The 26,711-nt window shown below is 40.5% G+C and overlaps 1 protein-coding gene across 8 annotated transcripts in view; it reads left to right on the top strand.

Moving 5' to 3' along the window:
• LOC117073277 (cytochrome c oxidase assembly factor 1 homolog) overlaps positions 1–26,711 on the top strand; it is a 95,357-nt gene that overhangs the window by 37,965 nt on the left and 30,681 nt on the right. Inside the window, exon 2 of one of the 8 annotated variants that reach the window (XM_033193938.1) lies at positions 4,209–4,257. The exons of 5 other annotated variants lie outside the window; for them this stretch is intronic. The gene's annotated coding sequence lies outside the window, so the exon portion shown is untranslated. Of the gene's footprint in view, positions 1–947; positions 967–4,208; positions 4,258–18,798; positions 18,818–26,711 lie in introns of those variants that run through there. 2 more of the 8 variants (XM_033193942.1, XM_033193940.1) reach the window with 2 other exon arrangements.

The raw sequence follows: 26,711 nt of genomic DNA, 5'->3' as shown, positions 1-26,711 counted from the left end.
GTTAGAGAGTAGGATTTATCTAGGATTGGGGTTCCTGGTGATAATGATAGAGGAAGATGAGGTACGATAGTTGACAGTATATTCAAAGGAGGGAAACTTTGAGTCTTAACGGTGGATCTAGACTCTAAGCTGGATGAAGGACCGTGAAAAGATGGTAGGATCAGTGGATTATGGAACTTTAAAAATTATGGACTTAAAAAATGTTGGAGTGAAGACATTTGAGGAGGGGAATTGAAAAGATAGGGGATGGCAGGAGAGTGGGATGCTAGAAATTGAGATTGTGGAGGGTGTCAGCTATTGGTAATGACAAGTTCTGGGGCATGATTGTGGGAATGAACCACCGAGGTCAAGTGGAGTCACTAGATTATGGGAGGAGAGGTTGAGGTCTAGGATGATCTCTAGAGATACTAAAATCATTATGCATTTTGACAAGAACAACATTGGAGAGAGTGTCATAGCCAGGAGCTAAAATCTTTAAGGATTGAGGTTGGGGGTATCCTAATCCCGCAACAAGGAGGATTAGGGATGGATGCAGTGATAATAAAAGACTTGAAGCTGAGATCTTAGGCAGGTAGATGAGATAGTGATTTGGAAATGGCAATGAGAAACAAGAACACCTGTCCTGTCTCGAGGCCTGCTGGGAAGAGGGATATAAGAGAGAAGACAGCCGTGACTGAGTAAGGCTGCAGTTGAGAGCCAGATTTCAATTGGAAGTGGCTCTCAGCCCTGGTTGCACATTAAAATTGCAGGGGAGGGCTTGTAAACATACCATTTCCTGGTCCTAGCCCCTGGACATTCTGACTCAGTCTGAGGTGGAGCTTGGACATAGGTAATTTGTTTAAAAAAAAAAAACAAACCCCAGGTAATTATAATATGCCATTACATTTAAGTCTGGGTTGTATCCCAAGCAAGAACCTTCAGAGAAGAGGTTGAGTAGTTGGGAATGATGGATATGCATTTCTGAGGGTATGGGGAAAGGGGTTTGGGAGGGGTGGGGCATCTTTACAAAGGTTATTGGTCCTTTGGATTTCCTATCTTGTGAATTGCCTATTCATACTCATGACTCTTTTTTCTGTTGGTAAATGTTTGATTTGTTGTTTGTTTTGGTTTGAGCTTTTTATTGAAGTATTACATGAGGGCTGAAAAATACACATCTGTATACCGTGAAATGAGAACATTTCTAATAGCCAGAAGTTGCACTTGTGCCCCTTTCTATCCACTGTCCCTTCTGCTGGGGAAGGTGTATTGTTGTTGTTTTGTTTTTTCAAGACAGGGTCTCGCTGTGTTGCCTAGGCTGTAGTGCAGTGACGTGATCATGGCTTGCTGTAGCCTTGACCTCCTGGGCTCAATTGATCCTCCCAGCTCAGCCTCCCAAGGAGCTGAGACCACAGGTGCCTGCCATCATGCCCGGCTAAGATTTGTATTTTTTGTAGATACAGAGTTTGTCACCATGTTGCCCAGGCTGGTCTTGAACTCCTGGTCTTAAGTGATCTGCCTGCCTCGGCCTCCTGAAATGTTGGGATTATGGGTATGAGCCACTGCGCCTGGCCCAGGAAAGTTTGATTTTTAAAAGGGACTTTTATTAACTTGGTGATTATCAGTTTTTCTCAGGATCAAATGTGGGACAGAGGCTGGCGGGTCCATCACAGAGGATCAGATGGTTGGATAATTCCCAGGCTGTGAGATATGGGGGATATCTCTCTCCGGGTCTTTGTGTGAACCATGCTAAGCTGGGGGCCACAGCTAAGGGGAGCTTGAACCAAGTTACAGGGTAACTTCCAGGTCCACTGCTGAGACTGATGCTGGTATGCAGATGAGCCTCTCTGCTGAGGCACAAGTGGGTGCCATTCCTCCTGGACACCTGGGCAGATGATTTTGGTTGCAGCCTCTGGGCCAAATGGCTGTAACCAAACCCTTTGGGAATGGGGCTGTTTCTGAGTTTGAACCCGGGAGCACAATCAGCAGGTCTGCTACCTGAGTGCTGGCCTGCACTTTAAGATTAGGCTTCCTAGGTGTTGAGCTTTACCTTGGTTTTATAAATGCCTACCTGAATCCTGAGGCTCTTTTTTCTGTGGATGGATGCAGAATTCTTGTTTGCAGGGGATAGAGCAGGTGTCCTCTTATTCTGCCATCTTGCTGAGGTCCTAGTGTAATTTTTTATGTGACTGGGAGGCTTAAATTCACCCAAAGTTTGTCTCCTCAGCAGACTATATGTTAGAGCTGTCCCTTGTGCTATTTGTCACATATTTTATTTCTATATGTTATAAACCCCATAATACATTATCAGGTTTGCTTTAGTCAACTTTTAAAGAGCTTAAAAATGAGAAAATATGCCTTTAACATTTATCCACATTTCTCATAGTACAAGTCTGCTTTCAGTGAATTCTCTGAGCTTTTGTTTGTCTGGAAGTATTTTGCTTTCATTTTTTGAAGGTATTTGTGGCGGGGCATAGACTTCTGGGTTGACAGTTAAAAAAAATTCTAGCTCAACATTCTGCCTGCTGGGAAGTATTCTTTTGACACAGAGACTGATTTCCTGCCCTATGAGACCCCTCATTTCTGACCACTGAATGCCAGCAAGATTCTCCACAAACACACACACACCAGATTACAGTCAGTCTCTGCCTTGCCTTAATACATTTACATGGATGAATGGAGAGTTCCTCCTTTGCCAGTATGGCCTATGTGAGCCTGAAGGAGAAGGCATGGTGCCTCCCACTTACATGATTCTTTCCATGATTAAGTCAGTTTGTATTGTTCTTGAGTTTCTGTGCTCAAATGGAATCACTCATTTCTATCTGGGTCAAGGAGATCAGTTAGGATGCTATTATCCAAGCAAAGGTGATGGTTGTGTGAATATAACTTCTTATTGGGTTGGTTTAGTTAAATTATGATAAAGAACTGAGAAGGTTTAAATAGGTGGGGTTAGAGAGAAATAACACGGACTGTGAGCCAATCTCAGCTTCCCTTTTCTTCTTTTTTATTTTCTGTGTAATAGAATCGTAATTTGTAGCTGGGCACATTGTTGCTCTCTTAAAAAAAAAAAGATTACATTTTCAAGTTCTTTTTGTAGCAAGATGTAGCCATATCACTGTATTAAGATTAGTGAAAGTGGAAGCTTTGTGAAAATTCTAGAAAGCATTATCGAAAGGACTGAACCCTGCTTTACCTCTTTCCTACTGGCTATTAAGTACATTTGATGGCAGGAGCTCAAACAGCCATTTTGGGCCTGGAAGTGGAAGGTGCATTTTGAGAATGACAGGTCATTAAGATGGAAAGAGCCCCTGACATTATGAAACTATATACTGGACTGACTACATCTGGACTACTTTTTTTTTTTTTATGACGATACATTCACTTTCTATCTTGCGTAAGCCATTGCTTTTGTCTGTTTTTGTTCTTCTCATATGTGGTTGCATGCAGCTGAACCTAATCCTGACTAATGAAGAAAATGTGATAAAGAGGTTTTTAATCCTAGAAGACTGAGCAAATAGTGATACATTTGATAAAGTTATGGAATACAGAAGAAACAAACAGGTTAGGGGCTTCTGAGGGTACATAATACTTACTGTAAAACAACTATATACTGTTAATATGGAAAAATCTCTTCAATTAGTTTTTTATCATAAAAATATTCAAGTTGTATTTGAATCTTTTGTTTTCTGAGGCATAAGCATTAATTGCATACATTAATTACTTTAGGAATTTGATGACTTAGTCTTATGTCCTAGAGGAGCTTTGAAATATCAAGGTTCCTTCTGCTTCATCTTTCTGTCCATATTAGTTTGTTTTCATGCTACTGATAAAGACATACTCAAAACTTGGAACAAAAAGAGGTTTAATTGGACTTCAACAGTTCCACATGGCTGGGGAGACCTCAGAATTATGGTGGGAGGTGAAAGGCACTTCTTACATGGCGATGGCAAGAGAAAAATGTGGAAGAAACAAAAGCGGAAATCCCTGATAACCCATCAGATCTCGTGAGACTTATGAGACTTATTGACTGTCAAGAGAATAGCACAGTAAAGACTGGCCCCCATGATTCATTTACCTTCGTCTGGGTCCCTCCCACAACACATGGGAATTCTGGGAGATACAATTCAAGATGAGATTTGGGTGGGGACACAGCCAAACCATATCATTGTCTGTTAATGGAAGTACAGGTTTCAGCCACCTTCTTGAATTACAAAGAATTTTTTTTTTTTTAGATTTTGGGATATTCAAAAGATATGTTGAAATAAAACAGGGAAGAACATGGTATGTTGGAACTATTTATAAAACACTATTTTCTTTTTGGATTAGGTCTTTTGCCTTAATCACTAACTATAAAATAACTTTTATCATGTGTTTTGAACATTAATGTCAATTTTTGTCAAATACATCTAGGGAAAATTAAATTCCATTTACTTTTTTTGCTTTATTTATCATTATAAAACTTGCAAATGCCAGTAATTTGGGAGTGTAGATTTCACAGTCCTTTTTTATTTAAGCTATTCAGAGAAGTTTTAGGATGCAGGTATGTGTTTATATATATTTACTCTCTCCCTCTGATCTTGCTGTCTCAGGACAGATATGTTGGATTTGTAATGGTAGTTTTACGCTTGAAGCTATCGAGGAAGCACTTTAAAATGTCTTAGGCAAGCTTGTTTTTCCTATTTTCTTGTCTGATAGTAATGAAAGCTGAGTGTCTCTTTTTATGCCTTTTAAAAAATGTCTTCTCTAGATGCTGGCAAACAAGTTGGAATATGAATGAACCGTTAAATCGTTCATGGCAATGACCGTGGGAGAGAATAGGAAACTCTAGGGCAGATTCTGAGCTAGAGCTGATGTAATGCATCCTGGGGAAGCACTGGTCAGTACTCAGGTAGCTTTGATGAGGTAAGTTAATAGCAGAGGATACTGCCAGAAACAAGCATGGATAAAGGAAGAAAAGAAATGAAAACAGTAAGACCATTGATAATAAAGTATAGGAGGGAATAGGATTTGGGGCTTCTGTGGAAATCCTTAGAGGCCAGGGGCTCTAAAAGCTGGGACTGCTTCATTTTTCCTTTGATATAATAGTCATTAAAAAATAGTAGTAAGGCACAGCTAGTATCAACATAGAAACTCACTATATCAATGTAGATTTTTAAAGTACTTATAGGATAGTGTCATATAGAGAGACTTTTTCTCATTGACAACAAAGGCAAGCATGCTTTGAACTGAATTGACAGCTTTGTGCCTGTACAGATAAATATAACACTTTTCAGGTAGTTAATTCATGAATAGTCAATGAACCAGTAAAGGACAAAAAGTGACATATGGCAGCCTGGTGTGGATTAAGTGTGACTGTCACATTCCCCTCCCCACCTTTTTCCTTTCTGTAATTTATTAAAAGAAACAGATCCAGAACACATAGCCAGAACACAGTACCTCTGGAAAAATTTACTTAAGGGAAGTCTTAACAGAAAAAGAGTTTATTCATTAAATTTCTTATCTACTGTTTGGTTGTTATTTGTGTTAATTGAAATTTTATTCAAAATGAAAATTTGACCTAAAGTCTTCAAATAAAGTTAAACTGGTAAAGCAGTTTTTGTTTTTTAAAATTATTACTAAACCAGTATTTCCAAAGAAGTAATATTTAGCCAGTTATGTTAATTTTGCCAGAATGTTTCTCTGTAAATAAACTACAGGTGTAGCCTGTTTCTGTGCATTTTAGTACGTAAACCAAAATAGAAAGCATTCTTGATTTTTCTTTTTGTATCAACCAAGGATTTGTTAAAGATAGTGATTTTTATTATTTTTAGCAAATAATCAGATTTAATAGAAATTTCTTGGTGACTTTGAGGTGTGTACAACAGTGTTTGGAAGAACTCTTAATGGGGAGGTATTTGTTCACAACCCACTTAATAACCCTACCACTTAAAAAACATCAGTCTCCTTGGCTGTTAATGAAGGTTGTGGTGTTTAGTTTGGTGAGACAGTTTGCACCTTGCTTTTGTCTGACTTTGTTCCAGGACTCTGATTCTGACAGATTTAACGTTGGAGAGGGTCTTCATAGCCTGATTCTCGAATTCTCTCAATTCTACTCTAGTCTTTCCAAACCATTTGAAATCAGCAGAAGAATTAGCAGTAAGTTTTGATTAAGTACTTGTGATATAATCAATTAATATTTGTTTGGAGTAGCTCCCCAACTTCCCCCACCCACCCCACCGCAAACCAAAAGATTCTGGAAACTTGCTTCTAGAATTGCAACTTTCCTTCTGATATGAGAAAACTGTTGATATATATGTAAAGTATGTAAATCTTGTGTTGTAGATGTTTTAATGACACATCAGAAATTAAAATCTCATTTGGGTTGGATCTGTAATATTGAACACCAGGTGATGGTGAGATACTGGAAGTCAAGTCTGTGAGAGTAGGATGTCTATAGGGCACCCCTTTCCCTCTTCCAGAGCATTTACAATGATTTTTGTGATGGAATTTGCCACCACTGGAAATAACCATGATGGAGAGGTTATAAGAGGCACATATTTTATTTATTCTTTTCCTTTTTTTTTTTTTTTTTTTAAAGAGATGGGGGTCTTGTTGTGTTGCCCAGGCTGCTGGATTATAATGGTGCAATTATGAATCTCTGCAGCCTCAAACTCCTGGGCTCAAGTGATCCTCCTGCCTCAGTTTCCCAAAGTATTGGCATTACAGGTGTGAGCCACTGCTCCCAGCCTTGTTTTTCTTGGTAGAGAATCCTCTCACTGTCTTCACTGATGGCTTCCAGAGGGAGATGAATGTGAAGATACTACAGTCTAAAGAAGTTTCTTCAGAGCTCAGTCTCTCTCTCTGAGGTACCATTGCCTATTTCATATTCTGAATGGTATTTCAGGCCACCCCAGAACTGTCAGATCTGGTCAAGAGTGTGGTTGTTATGTACTATAGAGTGTGCCACTTTTTGAGCAAGCAGTCAAGTATGGTAGTTAAGAGCATGCACTGTGAATCTTTGCTATAAGATGGTGGCATGTTATACTTTCCAGACGTGTATTTTCCACTTTCAACCCCTTGCTCTCTATAGTCTCCATTGAGAAGAGGGGTCTCTGTCCTCTACTCTTGAATCTGCACAGGCTCACGACTAGCCACAACTAGCTTATGACCAATAGAATATGGTGAAAGTACTGCACGATGACTGAGGCTAAGTCAGAAAAGGCAGTGCAGCCTTCACTTTGTTTTCTGGGACACTTGCTTTTGGATCTCTGTGCTCCATGTACGATGCTTGACTATTCTGAAGCTGCCTGCTATGAAGAAAGCTCAGGCTACAGAGAAAGGCTATCTGTAGGACCGTAGTTCAGGGGTCCCCAAGCCCATCCTCCCCATCCCCCCACTCCTGGCTGCACAGCAGGAGGTGAGCTCGGCCTCCTGTTAGATCAGCAGCTGTATTGAATTCTTACAGGATTGCAAACCCTATTGTGAGCTGTGCATATGAGGGATCTAGGTTGTGTGCTCCTTCTGAGAATCTAATGCCTGGTGATCTGAGGTGGAAAGTTTCATCCCAAAAGCATCCCCCTGCCCTCCTCTGTGGAAAAAAATTGTCTTTCTTGAAACCGGTCCCTGGTGTCAAAATGGTTGGGGACTGCTGCCCTAGTTGACAGCTCCAGTTTAGATTCTAGCCGACAGGAGCATCAACACTCACACATGTAAGTGATTTCCTCAAATGACTCCGTCCCATTGAGTCATCCCTAATTGTTGTGTCGTTTCAGTTGTGGCCTCAGACATTGTTCCTTACCTTCGTGTTTGCTCTAAATTTCTGACCCACAGAATTCATGCGTATGATAAAATTGTTTTTTCAAGTTGCATTTAGGTGAATTTCTTATGCAGCAAGAATAAAAACCTTGGCAAATTCTTGACTTTTGTGTCCCCTAGTTTCCAATCTTTAAAATGGGGATAATAATAGTACTTCTTCAGAGAAATCAGTTAGTACATGTAAATCTCTTAAAACAGTATCTGGCACATAGTAAAGGTTCACTGAATTTGAACTACTTACTAGAGAAATTCATTAGGCTACTGAATTTTTTTTTTTTTTTTTTTTTTTGGAGACGGAGTTTCGCTCTGTCACCTAGGCTAGAGTGCAGTGGTGCAATCTCGGCTCACTGCAAGCTCTACCTCCTGGGTTCATGCCTTTCTCCTGCCTCAGCCTCCCGAGTAGCTGGGACTACAGGAACCTGCCACCATGCCCGGCTAACTTTTTGTATTTTTTTGGTAGAGACGAGGTTTCACCGTGTTAGTGAGGATGGTCTCTATCTCCTGACCTCGTGATCCACCTGCCTTGGCCTCCCAAAGTGCTGGGATTACAGGCGTAAGCCACCACGCCTGGCTGAGTACTAAATGTTTTTGGCAGCATAGTTATGTTAGAAATAGTGAGCTCAGGGTTACTTTACTAATGAAATGATCATTATGATATGTAAAAAGGAAAAAAACACAATTATACGACTTTTCTTAATTTGAAGTTATTTTCCACATTTGAGGAGTTACGATTCTGATAATTGTTTTCAAGAATATCAGCTGGTGGCTGGGCATGGTTGTTCATGCCTGTAATCCCAGCACTTTGGAAGACTGAAGCAGGCACATCACTTGAGGTCAGGAATTTGAGACCAGCCTGGCCAACATGGTGAAACCTCGTCTCTACTAAAAACCCTGTCTCTACAAAAATTAGCCAGGTGTGGTGGTGGGCACCTGTAATCCCAGCTATTCAGGAGGCTGAGGCACAAGAATCACTAGAACTTGGGAGGCAGAGGTTGCAGTGAGCCAAGATCGTGCCATTGCACTCTAGCCTGGGTAACAGAGCAAGACTCTGTCTCCCCACCCCCCACCCAAAAAAAAAACCCTGAAAAAACAAACAGTATCAGCTTGTATGGGTAGGCTGTCTCCTCAAAATTACCCTGCCTTTCCTTGCTTGCCTGTTTATAGCTACCTATGCATTAAATGCTTTTGAAACACATTTATGTCATTTCCTTGATTATCTAGAATGACAAATTCTGTTTACTCGATAGAGTAGAATTTGTCTAGAATGATAAATTCTGTGTTTACTCGATAGAGTAGACATCCTAAAATATCATGTTCAAACTTTAAGTGACGTGGAAAAGAAATCAGTGTTTATTTTGTTATGTGTAAAATCATTATAGACATTTATAATTTTCAGATGTTTACAATAATTATGTCTCAATTTTCATCTTTCTGTTGTGAAATAATTCATTTACTTTCTGTAACAGTCAGCACCTGTCACCATGACATTTTAGTTGACTATGTTGAAACATAGAGATTAATATCAACTTCTTTGTTTAAAAAATGTACCTATCGAAAAATACTTACTTTAGGCTTGCCATGTGTGATATTCTTTCTTCCAGTTTCTCATTAAAATATGCGTATAGTTCCATAATGGCATTGGGAAAAGTAGTGATCAATAATTTCTCAGTTTTAGAGTTGTTTCTACTAACTACTTACTACATTGGAGTAGACTAAAAAAGTCTTAGTGGTCTGTTTATGGTTTGATTTCTAAAACAGGAGATTAAGGTGGGAAGTGGATAGGAAGAGGCTTTGATCCATTCCTGTTGTTTGTTCATACCGTGGAGACACAGGTTACCATGAATGACTATGGGAACTTGCACTATTTCGTTCATATTATATATTTTATTACATATTAAAAGCCCATTAACCTCCTCAGAAATTTTTCTCTCTCCCAGCTCTTTCAAATTCGCATGTTCCACACTATTTTTTATACATCTATTCAGAGACTAAATTTCCAATTTGCAATATGGAAGAGAATGAAAGGAAAGTGTTAGGATATTACATTCCAGGGATGTGATGTAGCAGTAGATGTTGTGTTTAGAAGAACCTTAAAAGGAGTGTGCTTTTGGGTTTTCAGGTTATCATTCATTTTCTGTTAAAAAACAAACTACAGAGTGTTCCTGTTGATGTAGGAATGAATTCTCATAATATGAGAAGAAAGGAATAATAGATTTTAAATCAGCCCAACTTGGTTGTACTGCCTGCTTAGTACTATAAATTCAGCCATGGACTGTGTATATCAGCCTGTACACTTAAAACCCAACCAAATTAAGTGTGAGCAATTTTTCACCATCCAAATTGATAGTGATGGGAATCAAGGGCGATCTATATACCCTGCCATTAAAAATTATATCTTATTTTTGCAAGGATTATTTTCATGGGGACTATGAAAGAAATCTGCATGAAAGATATCTGCATAAAATAAGGGAACCATTACCCCAAAGATGAGGAAGAAAGTCTTAAAAATAATATTGAATGTCATTTATTATGATGTACAAAAGATATTTGTGAGAAGTGTCAGATTTTATTCTTAGTAACAGAGCAAAAAGTAAGACCTCTAGGAAACCAAAACATAAAGTTATAACAAAAAAATCAGAATGAGATTTTAAAAGAAGCTGGAATAAAGGTGACCAAAAGAAAACAATGACAATAATCTGAAAATGCAATAGCCAAAATCTGTAATGGCAGTTGCACACAGCAGAGCTGATCCTGCAGAAAATGGAGTCAATCCTATATACGATGAATGGGTCAATCCTATAGTATTTATTTGAGATTTTTTTAGGAGGAGAAAATAATGACGGAAATGATGAGGGTGAAAATGACAGATACTGAAGACAGAGAAGTACCATACTGATGAATAAGTTCCCAGTGGAGAAACCAGAATAAATGGAACAGAAGCAAAATATAAAAGCAGTAGAAAACTTTCTTGACCTGAAAAGTTTATTTTTTGTTTTTTTTCCCCGGAGACAGGGTCTCACTATATTGCCCAGGCTGGAGTGTAATGGCACAATCTTGGCTCACTGCAACCTCTTCTTCCTGGATTTAAACCATCCTCCCATCTCAGCCTCCCGAGTAGCTGTGACTAACAGGTACACGCCCCCGCACTTGGCTAATTCTTTTGTATTTCTTGTAGAGACGGGGTTTTGCCATGTTGCCCAGGCTGGTCTCGAACTCCTTGCCTAAGTGATTCTCCTGCCTCCACCTCTCATGGTGCTGGGATTACAGGTGTGAGCCACCATGCCCAGCTACTTGAGCTGAAAAGTTCTGAAGCTGTAGTTCCAAAGCGTAGGCTTCATCGTAGGCAAAATTAATGAAAATAAATCTCTGTCTGTCTCAATTCTGGTAGCATTTATAATTTTTGGAGATAAAGGGAAAAACTCATAGATTTAAAAACACAAAGGCTACTCTAATGATACAGAAGTCAGTCTTACTTCATTGCAGATTTCTTTTTATCCTGCAATGCATTCATTTGGCTTCTTAAATCTATGATTTGGTAATTAGTTCTGGAAAAAGCTTAGCCACTAACTGATAAAGTGTTTCTTTTCTCTATTCAGTTTTTGAAACTTTAATTAAATATGTTTTGAGCCCTCTTTTTTTTTTTTTGAGACGGATTCTTCTTGCTCTGTCGCCTGGGCTGGAGTGCAGTGGCCGGATCTCAGCTCACTGCAAGCTCCGCCTCCCGGGTTTACGCCATTCTCCTGCCTCAGCCTCCCGAGTAGCTGGGACTACAGGCGCCCGCCACCTCGCCCGGCTAGTTTTTTGTATTTTTTAGTAGAGACGGGGTTTCACCGTGTTAGCCAGGATGGTCTCGATCTCCTGACCTCGTGATCTGCCCGTCTCGGCCTCCCAAAGTGCTGGGATTACAGGCTTGAGCCACCGCACCCGGCCCTGAGCTCTCTTTTATACCCTTTACATTTCTTACCCTCTCTTCCCTACTTACTTTTTTTTTTTTTTTTTTTTTTTGTCTCCCTGTCCCAAATTCTGTATGGTAACTTCCAAATGTGTGCTGGCAAAATGGCTCTCCGGGGAAAAAGAAGCCCTGATTTGTAGTATTTGTTGATTTCCGTAGTATAAATATCCTTATCAAGGGTAGTTTCAGGCAACCAGTTTGACTTTACTGATGCAGAATTAGGAAGAGCTACACATAATTGGTTCTTGCAAGCTGATTCAAACTACTTCCAGCATATCTCTAGACTTGCCTTTTGTCTTTTCATTATTAATTATCTCTGAAGGTGAATCTAATCTGTTAAACCTTTCCATTCAGTTCTTAGTTGGAGTTATATTTTATTTTTAGTTCTAGTGTCTCTATTTTTTCGTGTAAAAATCTATTACTATTTATAGTGTTTAGTTCTCTGCTAAATGTTTCCAACCTGTCATTTTATTTCTTCTATCACAGAAAACACATAGAATCTGCATCTGATAATCCACTTTCTTTTTTTTTTTTTTGAGACAGAGTCTTGCTCTGCCACCCAGGCTGGAGTGCAGTGGCCGGATCTCAGCTCACTGCAAGCTCCGCCTCCCGGGTGTATGCCATTCTCCTGCCTCAGCCTCCCTAGTAGCTGGGACTACAGGCGCCCGCCTCGTCGCCCGGCTAGTTTTTTGTATTTTTAAGTAGAGACAGGGTTTCACCGTATTAGCCAGGATGGTCTCGATCTCCTGACCTCGTGATCTGCCCGTCTCGGCCTCCCAAAGTGCTGGGATTACAGGCTTGAGCCACCGCGCCCGGCCCTGATAATCCACATTCTAAGGTTCTTTCCTGACCCCTTTTCCTTTCTGCTGCTTATCCCTACATTTCTTGCATACTCCGCTATCCTTGACTGGGGCCTGGATATTGCATTTGAAGAATTATTTATAAGAGTAATTTTAAGTCCACAGCGTAGGTACTTAGACAGTGTGCACTTCTGTCTGACCGACACTTGGGAGTATTCTAGTCCAGGGGATGATTACAGACCTGAGTTTGAAGTTTGAGAAAAGCAGTGTGACCTTAGACCATAATCTAGTTCATGTCATTCTCACTGTGAGGACGTGCCCCTTTAGGATTCCAGCTTATTGTGAGGAGAATTTCAGATTAGATGGCCCTTGTTGTGTGACCCTCAGCTTTATTTCCATCTTGGTCATCCTGAGAATCTTTTTTTTTTTTTTTTTTTTTTTTTTTTTTTTTGAGACGGAGTCTCGCTCTATCGCCCGGGCTGGAGTGCAGTGGCGGGATCTCAGCTCACTGTAAGCTCCGCCTCCCGGGTTTACGCCATTCTCCTGCCTCAGCCTCCCGAGTAGCTGGGACTACAGGCGCCCGCCACCTCGCCCGGCTAGTTTTTTGTATTTTTTTAGTAGAGACGGGGTTTCACCGTGTTCGCCAGGATGGTCTCGATCTCCTGACCTCGTGATCCGCCCGTCTCGGCCTCCCAAAGTGCGAGAATCTTTTAAAACATAGGTTCTAGTTTCCCATGACCGATAAAGATACTTTAGAGGAAATGTGGTTTCAGAACTTGCTTTTCATGCTGAGTTTTCATTCTCCTTTTACTTTTTTTTTGTGGTAAAATATACATAACATAAAATTTAGCTTTTTTTTTTTTTTTTAAATGGAGTTTAGCTCTGTTGTCCAGGCTGGAGCGCAGTGGCGTGATCCCAGCTCACTGCAACCTCTGCCTCCCAAGTTCAAGTGATACTCCTGCCTCAGGCTCCTGAGTAGCTGGGATTACAGGCACACGCCACCACACCCAGCTAATTTTTTTGTGTGGGGTTTCACCATGTTGGCCAGGCTGGTCTCGAACTCCTGACCTCAAGTGATCAACCCGTGTTGGCCTCCAAAACTGTTGGGATTACAAGCGTGAGCCACCACGCCCAGCCCTCAAGATGCTTTAAAATTTTCCTTTTGATTTTTCTTTGACTTAAAGGTGGAATTGGTGGATCATATGGTAATTCTGTGTTTAATTTTTTTGAGGAACTGCCATATTTTCCACAGCAGCTGCACCATGTTATGTTCTCACCAGTAATGCCGTAATGGTTACAGTTTCTCCACGTTCTAGCCAACATTTGTTATTTTCTGTTTTTGTTTTTGTTTTTTGTTTTAAATAATTGCTGGCTGGGCGTGGTGGCTCACGCCTGTAATCCCAGCAGTTTGGGAGGCCGAGGCAGGTGGATCAAGAGGTCAGGAGATTGAGACCATCCTGGCTAACACGGTGAAACCCCATCTCTACTAAAAAAAAAATACAAAAAATTAGCCAGGCTCGGTGGTGGGCGCCTGTAGTCCCATCTACTCGGGAGGCTGAGGCAGGAGAATGGTGTGAACCCGGGAGGTGGAGCTTGCAGTGAGCTGAGAACGCGCCACTGCACTCCAGCCTAGGCAACAGAGCGAGACACTTGTCTCAAAAAAAAAAAAAAAAAAATTACCGTTCTAATGGGTGTGAAGTAGTGGTGTCTTATTGTGGTTTTGATTTGTGTTTTTCTAATGATGTTGAGCATCTTTTCATATGCCTATTGGCCATTTCATATCTTCTTTGAAAAAACATCTATTCAAATCCTCTTCCCATTTTTGAATTAGCCTGTTTTTTGTTGTTGAGTTTTAAGAGTTCTTTATAAATATTCTATATAGTAGTTCATTATCAGATGTATGATTTGCAAATATTTTTTCCAGTTCTGTGAGTTGCCTTTTAACTCTGTTGATAGTATTTTTAGTTTTGATGTAGTCCAGTTTTGTCTGTTTTTTTCTTTTGCTGCTTGTGCTTTTGATATCATATCCAAGTAATCACTGCCAAATCAAATGTGACAGAAGTTTCCCCATACGTTGTCTTCTAAGATTGTTACATTTTTAGCTCTAATGTTTACGTATTTTATCCATTTTGAGTTAATTTTTGTGTATGTTGTAAGGTAAGGGTCCAGCTTCATTCTGTTGCATGTGGATATTTATTTTCCCAGTGTTATTTGTTGAATTCTCTTTTTAGTTTTTACTTAATAATTTCTTACTATCTTGTAATTTTTCAATTCTTTTGAAAAGATGTTTTAAAATAAATTACTGAGCTGTTTTCAACAGGCAGGTTGATCTCTCAAACCCAACTCACTGTTATTAGTTATAGGAAAAATTATTAATGTTTTAAATAAACTTGATGAGAACACATGTGATACCCTAAATCCTACAGAAGGGAAATTGCCTGTGGTCAGTGTTGTTAGTTTTTAAATACTGTTTGGTTGCAATGGGGAAAAAGGTACAGCTCATTAGCACATATCTATATCTATATATTTATATGTATATATTTTGTATAACTAAATTCAGTAGTCTGAATTTCATCTTAGGTTATAAAGCTTTTTAAGTATTAGAAGACTAAAGGAACAAAGTACATTTTTTTTTTCTTCTTTTTGAGACAGAGCCTCCCTTTGTCACCCAGGCTGGAGTGCAGTGATACATGATCTTGGCTCATTGCAACCTCCTCCTCCCAGATTCAAGCGATTCTCTTGCCTCAGCCCCCTGAGTAGCTGGGATTACAGGCACACACCACCACACCCAGCTAATTTTTGTATTTTTAGTAGAGGTGGGGTTTCACCATGTTGGCCAGGCTGATTTCGAACTCCTGACTTCAGGTAATCCACCCGCCTTGGCCTCCCAAAGTGTTGGGATTACAAGCGTGAGCCACTGCGCCCAGCTACAGAACAAAGAAACAATTTCTTTTGTCAAGGATATGGGAATCATTAAAGCATCCTGTTTCTCTCTTTTATTTGGTAAACCTGTTTTATTATCCCAAAACTTCCTAAAGAACAATTTTTCCTTTTTTGGTCATTAAATTAGTTCATACACCACATATATTAAATAAACAGTGTTAAGAGTTTGTCCTTCCTTTTATGTTGTTAACTGAAATTACGTTTCTTTCCCAGATGCTTTAAAAGGGCATTTCTTGAGGAATAATGTAGTTTTTAAAGACTCCACAGTTTCTTTACCAATATTGTAAAAGTTATGTTTAGAAAAAATTGAGTATTTTTCTCTGTAGTATTTCCATGAACTTTCTTCTAATATTCAACATGAGAAATTTGAAAATACTTACAAGAAAAACATACAGAAAGCAAAGAAAATAAAGAATTCTTAAGGCCAAGAAAGTGGAACATTAAGCATTTTTATCTGTTAGGCATCGTACAAAGGATGAAGAGACCCACCCCAAGGGGACTTAACAGTTGGCAAGGACAACGATAGTATCATAAATAAATTAAGCTAGAAAAAAATGCTAATGCGTACTGTACCTCTATTATTTTAAGAGTGTAGAACTTTCTCACACAATTCTTAGTGATAAATTCTCTTTGCTACCATTGACCGTATAGTTTAAAATTTTCAGTTATTTTTTTCAGCCAACTTTGGATGTGTTCTGAAGATTTTTTTAATTGACACATTAATTGTACATATTTATGGGGTACAATGTGGTATTTTGATACATGTGTACAATGTGTAATGATCAAGCCGTGGTAATTAGCATATCCATCATCTGAAACACATCATTTCTTTGTGTTGGGAACATTCAGTATCCTCTTTTTTGCTGTTTGAAGCTATATATTATTGTTAGCTATAATCATCCTACCATGCTTTAGAACACTAGAACACTAGACTCTTCTGTTCTACTTTTTACTTCTATGAGATCAACTTTTTTTTAGCTTCTGCACATGAGTGAAGATGTGGTGAACTTTCTGTCCTGGCCTATTTCACTTAATGTCTTCTAGTTCCATCTGTGTTGCTGTGACTGACAGGAATTTCATTCTTTTTCTTGTGGCTGAATAGTATTCTATTGTGTAGATATACCACATTTTCTTTACCCATTAATCTGTTTTTGGACACTAGGTTGATTCCATATCTTGGCTATTGTGAATAGTGCTTCAGTAAACCTTATCTCTTTTTATTGTTTGTAAGTTTTTCCCCCAGTAGGAAATCTGTAAGACTTAGGTCTTCTATTTAAAATGTCACCTATTTAATCATGTTTAACTAGGTTGATGGATGGGCAACTTTCCTATTTTAAAAATTTTGAAAACAAAGTGAATACTAATCATACTTTCTTAAAATGGTATGCTGCTAACATTTTAAATTTAATGTTTTAAATTGTATTTCTTTTAAGAGATTTCTTTATTAGTAGCTACTTTATGAGGGAGCTGGGCAGGATTCCTATAAGAGAATAAGAAGCAGTTATCACCGATGGGTAGTAATTTTTAGGGGTCTATTAAGGGTCTCTTAATATTAAAGGAATCAACAGAATAATGCCATAATTATTTTATTCAAATAGTACAAGTGAGCCATTGATTAACATCTGGCTTAGATGTTAATCTAATGTTAGAATTAGATGTTAGATGTTAGAATTCAGTATAGGATCCCTTGATAAGATTCTTAAATGTAAGTTCTCTTGAATTAGTAGCACCTTTTTTCCATTCAAACTGTAATCTTGACATCTCTCTATAATTCAGAGTAGTGAATGGTCCTCAAGTGTTCAGCAGGTAATTTGTTATATCTAAGAATTAAAGTTTGTAACTAATTTACCTCTATACTTCAAATTAGGGTGGATTTGCACTTATTCTTGTTTTGACTTGTTTCCTTGAGCAGAGGAGAAAGTGATGGTGTGACACTGAGTGCACTTATTTATTCTATAGCCTGACAGAGTATTTGTGATTGTAAATGTCATCTATTTGTGTTGGGGAAGAACAAAAAAGGAAGGGCTACTCGTGTGTTTGGGGTTTCTAAGAAAAACACAAAGTGTAGTATCTGTTGAAAACAAACTTGGATGATGACTTTTAACCTTTAAAATTACCTTCAGCCAAGCACGTCTATCAACTTTATCAGCTGTTTTGAAAATACCTAATACCCGTGCCATGGTTCAGCCGTGAAGAGGACAGAGTTGGTCTGAATAAGAGTAGTTACGGGAAGTTTGTCCTTAAAAGTCCTGAAGATAAGTCTTGATGCTGAATCATACATATTTACTCCCTCTGTGACCAACTGAGTAAACTCAATTCGTCAAGGAAATTGTGTCCTTGACTCAGGTCCATTCGTCACAAATCACACCCTCCAGCTTTAGGATTACATCAGACTAAAATTACGGACAAAGCAAGTTGCTATGTTAATTCTTTTCTAACAGAAGGAGTGGTTTATTATCATGTTGCCCACAGTAATATCATTGCAGTTTTATATGTTTAGGGTTATTTCTCCAACTCTTCCTGAAAATTATAGAGTTTTATAAAGCCATTTTCAGTTTTGGAGCAAGAAAGAAGTAAGCTTTGTTGTGTATTAGATGATTACCACTTGCCAAACATTATATTATATTGAACACAAGACAAGTAACACAGTTTCTACTTGCAGGCAAACAAAAAGGACCCATATAACACTTGAAACAGAATGAAAGTTTACTCAGAGTTGAATTTTAAGAATAGTTTTGATTTTTATCAAAGACTATCTTAGTTATTGATATGTGTTGAAGATTTATAATCTGTAAATCTGAAGTGTTAGAGCTATTATTGGGTGGGGGAGGAAGAAGACTTAAAAATTCTACTTAGGAAGCTATTTGTAAATTCTCTTTGTTTTCAACTTTTATTTTAGGTTCAGGGGTACGTGTGCAGGTTTGTTATATAGGTAGATTTTGTGTCACAGGGGTTTGATGTACAGATTATTTTGCCACCCGGGTAATAAGCATAGAACCTGATAGGTAGTTTTTCTGTCCTTACCTTCCTCCCTCCCTCCACCTTTAAGTAGGTCCTGGTGTCTGTCGTGCCTTTCTTTGTGTCTATACATATCCAATGTTTAGCTCCTACTTAGAAGAGAGAACCTATGGTATTTGGTTTCCTATTCCTGTGTGAATTCACTTAGGATAATGGCCTCCAGGTCCATCTGTGTTGCTGCAAAGGACATGATCTTGTTCTTTTTTTTTGAGATGGAGTCTCGCTCAGTCGCCCAGGCTGGAGTGCAGTGGCGTGATCTCGGCTCACTGCAAGCTCCGCCTCCCGGGTTCATGCCATTCTCCTGCCTCAGCCTCCCGAGTAGCTGGGACTACAGGTGCCTGCCGCCACGCCCGACTAATTTTTTGCATTTTTAGTAGAGACGGGGTTTCACCGTGTTAGCCAGGATGGTCTTGATCTCCTGACCTCATGATCCGCCCGCCTCGGCCTCCCAAAGTGCTGGGATTACAGGCGTGAGCCACCACGCCCGGCCGATCTTGTTCTTTTTTATGGCTACAATATTATTCCATGGGGTATATATACCACGTTTTCTTTATCCGTTCCACCATTGGTGGGCATTTAGGTTGATTCCATGTCTTTGCTATTGAATAGTGCAATGATGAACATACGCGTGCATGTGTCTTTATGGTACAGCAATTTTTTTTTTTTTTTTTTTTTTTTTTGAGACGGAGTCTCACTCTGTCGCCCAAGCTGGAGTGCAGTGGCCGGATCTCAGCTCACTGCAATCTCCGCCTCCCAGGTTCATGCCATTCTCCTGCCTCAGCCTCCCCAGTAGCTGGGACTACAGGCACCCACCACCTCGCCCGGCTAGTTTTTTTGTACTTTTTAGTAGAGACGGGGTTTCACTGTGTTAGCCAGGATGGTCTCGATCTCCTGACCTTGTGATCCGCCCGCCTTGGCCTCCCAAAGTGCTGGGATTACAGGCTTGAGCCACCGCGCCCGGCCTGGTACAGCAATTTTTATACCTTTGGGTATATACACAATGATGAGATTGCTGAGTCAAATGGTAATTCTGCTTTGCATTGAGAAATTGCCAAACTGCTTTCCACAATGACTGAACTAATTTACATTTCTACCAGCAGTATATAAGTGTTCCGTTTTCTCCGCAACCTTGCCAGCATGTTATTTTTTGACTTTTCAATAATAGCCATTTTGACTGCTGTGAGATGGTATCTCATTGTGGCTTTGATTTGCATTTCTCTAATGATTAGCGATGTCGAGCATTTTTTCCATATGCTTCTTGGCCACTTACGTGTCTTCTTTTGAAAAGTGTTCATGTCCTTTGCCCACTTTTTAATGGGGTTGTTTATTGATTTAAGTTGCTTATAGATTCTGGATATTAGACCTTTGTTGGATGCATAATTTGCAAATATTTTCTTATGTAGGTTGTCTGTTTACTCTGTTGATATTTTCTTGGCTGCATAGAAGCTCTGAAGCTTAATTAGATCTTACTTGTCAATTTCTGCTTTTGTTGCAATTGCCTTTGGCATCTTCATGAAATCTTTGCCATGTCCTATATCCAGAATGTATTTCCTACGTTATCTTCCAAAGTTTTTATAGTTTTAATATGGTGTGAGGAAGGGGTCCGGTTTCAATCTTTGGCATATGGCTAGCCCATTATTTCAGCACCATTAATTAAATAGGGAGTCCTTTCCCCATTCTTTGTTTTTGTTAACTTTATCAAAGAGTAGATGGTTGTAGGCGTGTGGCATTATTTCTGGGTTCCCTGTTCTGTTCCATTGGTATATCTGTTTCCTTCTCTCTCTCTTGCTCTTTTTTTTTTTTTTTGAGATGGAGTCTCGCTCTGTCGCTAGGCTGGAGTGCAGTGGCGTGATCTTGGCTCACTGCAACCTCTGCCTCCTGGGTTCAAGCAATTCTCCTGCCTCAGCTTCCTGAGTAGCTGGGACTACAGGTGTGCACCACCACACCCAGCTAATGTAGTAGAGATGGGGTTTCACCATGTTGGCCAGGATGATCTCAGTCTCTTGAACTCATGATCTGCTCGTCTTGGCCTCCCAAAGTGTTGGGATTACAGGCGTGAGCCACTGCACCTGGCCTGTTGAGGGTTTTTAACCTGAAGGATGTTGAATTTTATTGAAAGCCTTTCAGCTTTGAGATTATCATGTGGTTTTTGTTTTTAGTTCTGTTTATGTGATGAATCACATTTATTGATTTGTGTATATTGAACCAACATTGAATCCCAGGAATAAAGCCTACTGATGGTGGTGGATTAGCTTTTTATGTGCTGCTAGATTCTATTCACTAGTTTTTTTTTTTTTTTGACGATTTTTGCATCTGTGTTCATCAGGGATCTTGGCCTGCAGTTTTCTCATTGTGTCTCTGCCAGATTTTGGTATCCAAATGATGCTGGACTCAAATAATGAGTTAGTGAGGAGTCCCTCCTTCAGTTTTTTCAAACAATTTCAGTAGAATTGTTCCCTACTAGCTCTTCTTTGTATGGGGTTAGTTATTTGTTTTTGCCTGTTAAATTGTTTCAATTTCTTACAGATTCTCGTTATTAGACCTTTGTTGGATGCATAGCGTATTAGTCCATTCTCATGCTGCTATGAAGAAATACCTGAAACTGGGTAATTTATAAAGAAAAGAGGTTTAATTTACTCACAGTTCCACATGGCTTGGGAGGCCTCAGGAAACTTAGAGTCATGGCAGAAGGCACCTCTTTACAGGGCAGCAAGAGAGAGAATGAGTGCAAGAGGGGAAATGCTAAACGCTTATAAAACTGTGTCCGGAATTGGTGGGTTCTTGGTCTCACCAACTTCAAGAATGAAGCCGCAGAGAGTGTTACAGTTCTTAAAGATTGTGTGTCTGGAGTTTGTTCCTTCTGATGTTTGGACGTGTTGAGTTTCTTCCTTCTGGTGGGTTTGTGGTCTCACTGGCTTCAGGAGTGAAGCTGCAGACCTTTGTGGTGAGTGTTACAGCTCTTAAGGCCGTGCGTCTGGAGTTGTTCATTTCTCCCGTCTGGAGTTGTTCATTCCTCCCGGTAGATTCGTGGTCTTGCTGGCCTCAGGAGTGAAGCTGCAGACCTTTGTGGTGAGTGTTACAGCTCATAAAGGCAGTGCAGACCCAAAGAATGGGCAGCAGCAAGATTTATTGCAAAGAGTGAAAGAACGAAGCTTCCACGGTGCAGAAGGGGACCCGAGGGAGTTGCCCCTGCTGGCTGGGCAGCCTGCTTTTATTTGCTTATCTGGCCCCACCCACATCCTGCTGATTGGTCCATTTTATAGAGAGGTGATTGGTCCATTTTAACAGGGTGCTGACTGGTGCATTTACAATCCCTGAACTAGACACAGAGTGCTGATTGGTGCATTTACAATCCTCTAGCTAGACATAAAGGTTCTCCAAGTCCCCACCAGATTAGCTAGACACAGAGCACTGATTGGTGTGTTTACAAACCTTGAGCTAGACACAGAGTGCAGTCTGGTGTATTTACAGTCCTTTAGCTAGACGTAAAGGTTCTCTAAATCCCCACCAGATTAGCTAGATACAGAGTACTGATTGGTGCATCCACAAACCCCAAGCTAGACACAGAGTGCTGATTGGTGCATATACAATCCTCGGGCTAGATATAAAAGTTCTCCAAGTCCCCACCCCACTCAGGAGCCCAGCTGACTTCCCCTAGTGGATCCTGCACCAGTGCCGCGGTTAGAGCTGCCTGCCAGTCCTGGGCTGGGCGCCTGCACTCCTCAGCCCTGGGGCGGTAGATGGGACTGGGCGCTGCAGAGCAGGGGGCAGCGCCCCTCGGGAGGCTCAGGTCCCCTGGGAGCCCACCACGGAGGGGCTTGGGCATGGCGGGGTACAGGTCCTGAGCCTTGTCCTGTGGGGAGGTGGCTGAGGCCGGAGGAGAATTCGAGCTTGGTGCAGGCAGGCCAGCATTGCTGGGGGACCCAGTGCCTCCTCCGCAGCTGCTGGCCCACGTGCTAAGCCCCTCACTGCCCTGGCCGGTGGCGCCGGATGACTGCTCCGAGTGTGGGGCCTACTGAACCCATGTCCACTTGGAACGTGCGCTGGCCTGCCAGCACTGTGCGCAGCCCTGGTTCCCCTCCGCACCTCTCCCTCCACACCACCTGCAAGCAGAGGGAGCTGGCTCTGGCCTCAGCCAGCCCAGAGAGGGGCTCCCACAGTGCAGCGGCAGACTGAAAGGCTCCTCAAGCATGGCCGGGGTGGATGCCAAGGCCGAGGAGGCGCTGCGAGCCAGCGAGGGCCGCCAGTACTTTGTCATCTCTCAAAACCATCAGATCTCGTGAGACTCACCATCAGGCGAACAGCATGGGGGAACCGCCCCCGTGATCTGATTACTCCACCTGGTCTTGCCCTTGACACATGGGGATTACAGTCCAAGATGAGATTTTGGGTGGGGACACAGCCAAACCATATCACGTAGTTTGCAAATATTTTCTCTCATTGTAGAAAAATATTTATCTCATGGCCTGTAGCCATGAGCATGGAATGTTTTTCCATTTGTTTGTTTCATCTCTGATTTCTTTGAGCAGTATGTTTTGTCGTTCTCCTTGCAGACTTTAACCTCCTTCATTAGATATATTCCTAGGTACCTTCTTTTTTAATTTTTTGGTGGCCATTATAAATGGGATTTTTTGTTCATTTTTGATTGGGCTGTCTTTTAATTATTGAGTTCAGTAGTTCTTTATATGTATTCTAGATACAAGTCCATTGCCAAATATATGATTTGCATTTTTTTTCCATTTCTGTGGGTTGTTTTCACTTTCCTCATGGTGTCATAAGTATTTTTAATGTTGTTAAAATCTAATTTATCTATTTGTTTTTTGTCACTTGCGCTTTTGGTGTTATACCAAGGAACCATTGTCTAATCCAAGCTAATAAAGACTTATTCTCATGTTTCTTCTACGAGTTTTAGAGTTTAGTGCTTACATGTAGGTCTGATTCATTTTCAGTCGATTTTTGTGTATGGTGTTAGGAAAGGTTCCAACTGCATTTATTATTTTGTATGTGAATATCAAGTTGTCTCAGCATCGTATGTTAAAAAGACTATTCTTCCTCTATTGTATTGTCTTGGTACTCTTGTTGAAAATCAAATGACCTTAGATAAAAGGCTTTACTTCCGAACTCTCATCAGATGTTTTTAAATGGCAGTTTTAATTTTAATAAATTTACCATTAATTTATTGGAGAAATGATTATGGAACATACCCTGTGAGCCAGGCACTGCCCTAGGTTGCAGAGTTACAGCAGCAAACAAGACAGAGACTCCCTTGACCTTGAAGATTACATTTTAGTGGAGAGTGAAAAGATATGTGAAGAATATAAAACATTTGGGAACATTAGAGAAGGACAAAAGTATATGTTTGTGGGCATTACTTTGTTTTCTTCACATAACCTTCTATGTCTCTTTTAGTGCATTTAGGTCTTCCTGCCGTGTTTATAGTTAATATTTTTATATGCACGTGTAATCTACCCAACTAGGCTAAACACTTCTTCGGGTCAAGGTCCGTCTTTGCCAGTCTGCCCCATCTAGATATAGTATGTGTTTAGTGGGTTTGTGATGAATGAATAAATAGATTAATTACTTTTGGGGACTGAGTTTTTGATTTTTTTTTTTAAGATGGAGTCTCACTCTGTCGCTCAGGCTGTAGTGCAGTGGCACAATCTCAGCTCACTGCAGCCTGTGCCTCCCTGGTTCAAGTGATTCTTCTGCCTCAGCCTCCCAAGTAGCTGGGACTACAGGTACCTGCTACCACACCCAGCTAATTTTTGTTTTGTATTTTTAGTAGAGACCATGTTTCACCATGTTGTCTAGGCTGGTCTTGAACTCCTAACTTCAAGTGATCCTCCTGCCTCGGCCTTCCAAAGTGCTGGGATTACAGGCGTGAACCACTGCGCCCGGCCTGAATGTTTTATACACATCCATTCATATATACATAAACCTTTAAAATATCCATGTTATTCAGAGCTGTTAGAATAGTTTGGAAATAAGAGTGGAATCCTTTATATTCAAGTTACTCTAGGTTACACTTTCTTTTTTAATCTAGAATCTCAGGCTAAGTCTCCCTGCTTCAGCCCAGATTTCTGTTTGGTACTTAACCTCAGCCAGGGACCTGCTTTTCTTTCCTTCCTCACTCAAGTAATTTCAGCCCTCGCTCTGTCCATAATGAGTCACTGAGCACCTCTCTCTCTCCTCTGTTTCTATCAGGGAGTGAACCAATATTTTAAATTTTCACCCGAGAACAGAGTTGTCGGGCACATCCTGGGTAGGGTAAAGTTATTTGATGTGATGGTTTTTTTTTTTTATCTTTTTGGTTTTAAGGAGTGAAAAGTTTAATAGGCAAGAAGGAAGGAAGAAGAAAACAGCTCCCCTGTACAAAGATAAAGGGAGGGGGCGATTCAAACTAAGAGAAAACCGTGTGTGCAGCAGAAAAGTGTCTGCTTATATGAGGAGGCTGGAGGAGGTGGTGCCTGATTTGCATAGGGCTCAGGGGATTGGTTTGACCAGGCATGTCACTCACGTAGCCCGCGGAAAAAACTGGCCCTCCCACTCTAGCTTTTTAATATGCAAATGCAGGGTGCCATGATGCTCTACACACATGGGGATATGTGGGGATGGCCATGTTGCCAGGCACCTGTGAGCAAGGGCAAGAAGTCAGCAGGAATCACCATGTTTGGGTGGACCCAGTTTCTAATGGCTTGCATTTGCATATCAAAGGTTGCTGACTTGGCTCTAAGAGCTGGGGCTTTCTTGCTAGACAAGAAGTGTTTCTGGAGCTGCTTTAAAGGAAATGAAAACTTCCCCAAGGACCCCTTTTCCTATCTGCCTAAAATAATTTCTTAATCAACTCCTATAACATTCCCCACTGTGGAGATGTCACCATCAAGGGGTTTTGGGCGATGACTCTTTCTGGCTATTTCCTGCTGAAAAGGGGCATCGAATGGGGAACAGCAGCTAGGGCTTCTCCTAGGGTTGATCTAAGGGTCCTCGGAAGAATGGCATGTCCATGTGTGGTTCAGTTTGCAGCACTGTTTGGAGTTTGCTTCTAGGTGAGAGGAAACAATTCAAGTTACAGTATTGAGTATACAGGGTCCAAATATTAATACAAGACATAAGCTTTCTGTCCAATATTTCAGTTAGAAGGTATAACCCTACTGCAAATAGTAGAGTGAGTATAGCAATTCCCACAAGTGTGGTATAGTAGATAATTTTAATCTAAAATTTTACTTGCCAAGATATAGAATTTCCCTTTGGGGGTTTTCCTTGCTTTTATTTCCCAAACAAAGAAACCTCAGGGTTATGGGCACCCTACTCACTTTCATTACCTGGCAGAATTTGCAGGATAATTGCCCAGAACTAGCATAGTGATCCAGATTTTTATGTTACCCATCTCTTTTTGTTTCTTTCAAGCTGTAGGAGATCACCACATGATTCACAGGAATAAGCAGGGTTAGTCTAAAATGCAGGCAGAAAGCTTTAAAACAATTAGTGAGACTAGGATTTAATGACAAATCTACGATAAGCTTTGGAGCACAATTTCTCTCTCCAGCCCTTATTTTTGGTAAAAACAAACGATGATAGGATCGTGTGTGTTGTTTGTAGAATAAACTTTAGTGTTATACTTGGCTTGATTATTTGCATAAAGTGCAGCAAGAATGGTTATTTCTACATAGGCCTTTTGGATTGGCTTTGATGGAACTCTGTTCCACAAGGAATCTCAGATAAGACCTTTAAAGCTGAGTCCAGCTATGAGCTTGCATCTTCAGAATACCTGTGAGTTGGGTGATCCTGTCCTCTTGAGGTCCCAAGATAAACTTGGAGCTCCTGGACCTGTTAGAAAGTGACATTCTTTACTGATAACAGGTTAAGATCTCTGTTCGGGGACTCTGTAGACAAGGTATGAGGCCAGTACTCCCCAAGGGGCTTTTATTGGCTCTGCATGTCAAGCTTGATTCCTTAAAGGTCAGGAGATCCTCCATTTTTCTTTTTAGTAGAGATGGAATTTCACCATGTTGCCCAGACTGGTCTCAAACTCCTGAGCTCAAGCCATCTGCCTGCCTTGGCTGCGCAAAGTGTTGGGATTACAGGTGTGGCCACTGTGCCTGGCCTAAGTGATTCCATTTAAATGAGGTATCTAAAAGTAGTAAAGTTCATAGAAAGTATTAATAGAATGGTAGTTGCCGGGGCTTGGGGGATGGGGAAATGGAGAGTTAATGTTCAGTGGATTTTTA

This window comes from Trachypithecus francoisi, unplaced genomic scaffold (assembly GCF_009764315.1).
Source record: "Trachypithecus francoisi isolate TF-2019V2 unplaced genomic scaffold, Tfra_2.0 Lachesis_group4, whole genome shotgun sequence".
Classification (NCBI taxonomy): domain Eukaryota; kingdom Metazoa; phylum Chordata; class Mammalia; order Primates; family Cercopithecidae; genus Trachypithecus; species Trachypithecus francoisi.
Note: the sequence above shows the minus strand (reverse complement) of the source record. Positions and strands in the feature narration are given on the sequence as shown.